Source organism: Acomys russatus, chromosome X, assembly GCF_903995435.1.
Source record: "Acomys russatus chromosome X, mAcoRus1.1, whole genome shotgun sequence".
Classification (NCBI taxonomy): Eukaryota; Metazoa; Chordata; class Mammalia; order Rodentia; family Muridae; genus Acomys; species Acomys russatus.
Genome location: NC_067169.1, coordinates 32,255,784 through 32,261,783, shown reverse-complemented (window position 1 = coordinate 32,261,783; position 6,000 = coordinate 32,255,784). Strand labels below are relative to the sequence as shown.

Here is a 6,000-nt window from a genome sequence, read left to right as displayed (position 1 = left end):
TCTGGAAATAAACTCAAGGTTGAAATCAATAAATTAGAAATAAAGAGAACAATTCAAAGAATCAACAAAACCAGGAGCTAGTTCTTTGAGAAAATCAACAAGCTAGACAAACTGTTAGCCAAACTAACAAAAAGGCGGAGAGACAGTATCCAAAATCAACAAAATCAGAAATGAAAAGGGAGACATAACGACAGACACTGAAAAAATACAAAGAATCATAAGATTCTACTTAAAGGCGTATATGCCACAAAATTTGAAAATCTAAGGGAAATGGACAATTTTCTTGATCGATTCCACTTGCCAAAATTTAATCAAGATCAGATAAACAAATTAAATAGTCCTATTTCTATAGAAATAGAAGCAATCAGTGATAGTCTCCCAAACAAAAAAGTCCAAGGCCAGATGGTTTCAGCGCAGAATTCTACCAGATCTTCAAAGAAGAGCTAATACCAACACTCTTCAAGCTACTCCAAAAGATAGAAATGGATGGAACTTTACCAAATTCATTCTATGAGGCCACAGTCACATTGACACTCCATAAAGACCCAGCAAAAAAAGAGAATTTCAAACCAATTTCTCTTATGAACATTGACACAAAAATAATAAAATACTTGCAAAACGATTACAAGAACATATCAAAGATATCATTCACCATGACCAGGTAGGCTTCATTCCTGGCATGCAGGGATGGTTTAATATACAGAAATCCATCAATGTAATCCACCATATAAACAAACTGAAAGAAAAACACCATATTATCACCTCCTTAGATGCAGAAAAAGCATTTGACAAAATCCAACACCCATTCATGTTTAAAGTTTTGGAGAGATCGGGAATACAAGGCACATACCTAAACATAATAAAGGCTATATACAGCAAGCCAATAGCCAACGCCAAATTAAATGGAGAGATACTCAGGGAAATTCTTCTAAAATTAGGGGCCAGACATGGCTGCCCACTTTCTCCTTATCTCTTCAATATAGTTCTTGAAGTTCTAGGCAGCGCAATAAGACAAAAAAAAGGAGATCAATGAGATCCAAATGGGAAAGGAGGAAGTCAAATTATCCCTATTTGCAGATGATATGATAGTGTACATAAGTGACTCCCAAAATTCCACCCAAGAACTCTTACAGCTGATAAACACCTTCAGCAAAGTAGTTGGATACAAAATGAACTAAAAAATGTCAGTAGCCTTCCTATATACAAATGGCAAACATGCAGAGGAAGAAATTAGGAAAACCACATGATAGCCATGAGCAATATAAAATATCTAGGAGTAATTCTAACCAAGCAAGTGAAGGACTTGTTTGAAAAAGAAAACTTTAAATCTCTGAAGAAAGAGAATGAAGATGGCATCAGAAGATGGAAGGATCTCCCTTGTTCATGGATCGGGAGAATTGCAATCCCTATCAAAATACCTACACAATATTTTAAAGACATTGAAAGATCAATTCTCAAATTCATATGGAAAATCAAAAACCCCAGAATAGCTAAAACAATCCTATACAATAAAAGATCCTCTGGAGAAATCTCCATACCTGATCTCAAGCTGTGCTATAGAGCAACAGTAATTAAAACTGCATGGTACTGGCACAGCAATAGGCTGGTTGATCAATGGAATCGAATCAAAGACCCAGAAATGAATCAGCACACATATGGTCACCTGATTTTTGACAAAGAAGCCAAATCTATTCCATGGAAAAATGATAGCATCTTCAACAGCTGGTCTAACTGGATGCCTACGTGCAGAAATATGCAATTAGACCCATATTTGTCACCATGCACAAAACTCAAGTCCAAGTGGATTAAAGACCTCAACATAAAACCAAAGACACTAAATTGGTGAGAAGAAAAAATGGGGAAGAGCCTGGAACATATTGGCACGGGAGACAACTTTCTGAACAGAACATCAACAGCCCAGGCCTTACGGTCAACAGTTAATAAATGGGACCTCATGAGGCTGAGAAGCTTCTGTAAGGCAGGAGACATTGTCAATAGAACAAAACGACAGCATACAGACTGGGAAAAGATCTTCACCAACTCTACATCTGATAAAGGTCTAATATCCAAAATATATAAAGAACTCAAGAAATTAAGCACCACCAAACCAAATAACTCAATTGAGAAATGGGGCTTGGAACTAAACAGAGAATTCTGAGCAGAGGAATATCGAATGGCTGAGAAACACTTAAAGAAATGCTCAACGACCTTAATCATCAGAGAAATGCAAATCAAAACAACTCTGAGATTCCATCTTACATCTATCAGAATGGCTAAGATCGAAAATTCAAGTGATATCACATGCTGGCGAGGATGTGGGGAGAGAGGAACACTCCTTCATTGCCGGTGGGAATGCAAACTAGTACAGCCACTTTGGAAATCTATCTGGTGCTATCTCAGAAAAATGGGAATAGGGCTTCCTCAAGACCCAGCTATCCCACTCCTTGGAATATACCTGGAAGATGCTCCTCCACACAACAAGGACCTTGTGCTCAACCATGTTCATAGCAGCCTTTTTCATAATAGCCAGAACCTAGAAACAGCCTAAATGTCCCTCAGTAGAAGAATGGATAAAGAAACTGTGGTACATTTACACTATGGAATATTACTCAGCTATTAAAAGCAAGGAAATCCCGAAATTTGTGGACAAATGGATGGAACTAGAAATGATCATACTGAGTGAGTTAACCCAGAAGCAGAAAAATTCATATGGTATATACTCACTTATAATTGGGCACTAGCCCAAAATGCATGTCCCATGAAAGTCTTCACTTACCAGGAGATTGGGATAGATGTGAGGACATCCTACTGAGACTCTAGGTAAGACAAATATAGAAGATGGGGAAATAGAAGGACCCAGAAGGTCGTAGAAACCTACAAGAAGAATATTGTAATGGGTGGATCAGGGCCCAGGGGTGTCTGCTCAAACTTTTGCACTAACCAAGGACAATACAAGTAGTAAACACCAAACCCCTACTCTGATCTACCCAATGGACAGAACAGCCCCCACAGTTATGTGGAGAGCAGGGACTAATTCTGACATGAGCTCTGGTGCCCCATATTTGACGACCTCCCCTTGGAGGGAGGGCATGGTGGCACTCAAAGAAAGAATAGGCAGACTACCAAGATAAGACTTGTTAGCCTGTAACCATAAAGTGGGGTAGGAACAGACATGGACCTAAGGGAGGGTAATAGGGTGGAGGTGGGAGGGTAGGAGGAACAGAAGAATAGGAGTGATGGGAGAACAACTGAGTTGTAATCTGAATAAATTAAAAAATGAAAAACAAAAGTAGTAAACATCAAACCCCTACTCTGATCTAGCCAATGGACAGGATATTCTCCACAGTTATATGGAGAGCACAGACTAACTTAGACATGAACTCTGGTGTCCCATATTTGACCACCTCCTCTTGGTGGGGAGGGCTGATGGCACTCAAAGAAAGAATAAACAGGCTACCAAGATGAGACTTGATAGCCTATGACCACATGGTGGGGGAAGAGGTCCCCCTCAGTCATAGACCTAGGGGAAGGGAATAGGGTGAAAGCAGGAGGGAGGGAGGAATGGGAGGATATAAGTGATGGGATAACAATTGAGTTGTAATCTGAATAAATTAATAAAAAATTTAAAACAACAACAAGAACAGAAAATAATAAATAAATCTTAAAAAAAGAAGTGGAATGTACTTTTGAAAGCTGATAAATATGTCAGTTTGAATGGTCGTGCAATGAATGAGTAGGCAGTGGTGTCTTGCTGTGTATCTGACTAGGCTTTTCTCTGTCATGTTCTAGCTTTATCAGAATTTGAAATGACTGGTGGTGAGGCTGAGAGGACTCTGGAAAACTCAAGACAAAGGTAGTTTCCTACTCGCAGCCTGCCAGCCTGCAATTCTCTGTGGGCGATATTCAAGGACATCTGAAATCTCTGACAAGCACTTATGGATGTGTGGGTGCAACTGCTGCTGAGCATAGCACAGCCATCCTGGAGTAACTCCCCACAGAGGTAGTCACACTGGCAGGAAATGTCCCAAAAGACTCAAAGATAAAGTGCATTACCACACATTACTTATACCTTGCTATTTGTGGAGATGAACAATTGAATTCTCTCATCAAGATTACAATTGCTGCTGGTGGTGTCACCCTGTATATCCACCAATCTCTGACCAGGAAGAAAAGACAACAGAAAATTGTCTAAGCATGCCTGGATTCCTTATATTATCTCAGGACTCCACTCATAACAGCCATCCAATGATGGTAATTCCAATGCACTGCATCACTATAAAATATAGCTTTGTCTTTCATAACTGTAGTTGAGCAAACTGGACATTTACTTAGCTTTCTTTTTTTAATTTTTTATTAACTTATTCATGTTACATCTTAATGGTTATCCCATCCCTTGTATCCTCCCATTCTTCCCTCCCTCCCATTTTCCCCTTATTCCCCTCCCCTATGACTGTTCCTGAGGGGGATTACCTCCCCCTGTATATACCAAACAAATGTCTGTGTTCAAATCTTAATCATACTTAGTGGTTACTGTGCCTTCAACAAAGCTACTGATTCTGAAATAGCAGGTTTGGATTAAGCTAATTAAATTTTTTTGTTGTTTTTTTCAAGACAGGGTTTCTCTGTGTAGCCTAGGCTGTCCTGGACTCACTTTGTAGACCAAGCTGGCCTCAAACTCACAGCGATCCCGCCTGCCTCTGCCTCCCAAGTGCTGGGATTATAGGCGTGCTAATTAATTTTTAAAACTGGATTTTATGGGCTGGAGAGATGAATGGCTCAGTGGCTAAGAATGTGCACTATTCTTGCAGAGGACTCAAGTTCAGGTCCTCTACATTAACACTCTGTATCCTTCAGCTACCTCAAACAGAAAGGCTCTCCCGTTCCTTTAAATGTCACTTCACTGGTCACCCTCCTCACTGCATGAGTCTTCTTAGTTTGGAGGCAAAAGGCATTAAGATGGCAATCCTTCACTCCTGCCTCTCTTCTATGTTAAATACCTTACTTTAATTGCCTTTTGCTTGCTTATGATATGAATAAATCATTTAAGTATGAAATAAAAATAAATCACGTCCTGGACTGAACCATGCCCTCTCTGGTTTATGGAAAATGAGGAACCAAAGCACCTGATTCTTTCTTCACTTAGTACTCCTCAATCTTATCTATACAAGAGAAAACATGAGATTTTTTTTCCTTTAAATTTAAGTTTCCTAACTCTGGGGCCCCATATGCATAACCCAATCCAGGTGTTCATATCACTATGGCTCTTGGTGTAAGAGGAGCCAGATAAATGGCACTTTATATTGAAAATCTGTATTTCACCTCTCTCAAATGATGGAAGTAAAAGTACTTCTTTGTTCTGTTTTGTCTTGGGTTTTGTTTTGCAGTGCTGAACTCTGAGCCTATAGGACCTCTGTACATGACAACCAGTGCTCCACCACTGAGCTACATCCTAGCCCTAGATATACTTTAGTTGTATACAGAACATATTGAGAAAACAGAAGTATTTCACTATTGACTGGCTGCATGCTTTTCCTTTATAGAAAATAAAACATTTTCTTGTTTATTGCAATCTTGTCTTTAAATCTTACTTAGAGCTACTAATAAATGGAATTATTTAAATTATACCAGGCTCACTAGCCTTTCCTCTAGGTGCCTGGTGTTGCTGCTGTAATCTAAACCTCATGAAAGTCTCTACGGATATATTTTCATAGTCATAGATATATTTCCAAGGTCAGGTTGATGGTCCATATACAGGAACAAAAACTTCAAAACCATTCAACAGAGCAAAAGAAGAATTCAGAAATGTTTGAGTTCTCTATAATAAAATCTGCTATGAGGTGATAAAAATGATCTCATGAGAGAGTGAACAAGAAGTGAAGAAGAAAATGAAACAAACTGAAAACCTGGACAATTTGAAAGTCTAAGCCAATGTGCATGTAATCAGCTTTCACTTTCAAATCTTCAAGGGGGCTATTAGTGTAACATGCAGAATCTAACTTT

At 39.0% G+C, this 6,000-nt stretch overlaps 1 protein-coding gene and 1 pseudogene across 14 annotated transcripts in view; one reads left to right on the top strand and one right to left on the bottom strand.

Annotated features, from left to right (window-relative positions):
- Positions 1 to 6,000, bottom strand: part of Reps2 (RALBP1 associated Eps domain containing 2) — a 223,985-nt gene that overhangs the window by 53,758 nt on the left and 164,227 nt on the right. The gene's annotated exons all lie outside the window — the stretch shown is intronic.
- Positions 3,173 to 4,192, top strand: LOC127184587 (histone H2A.Z-like; annotated as a pseudogene).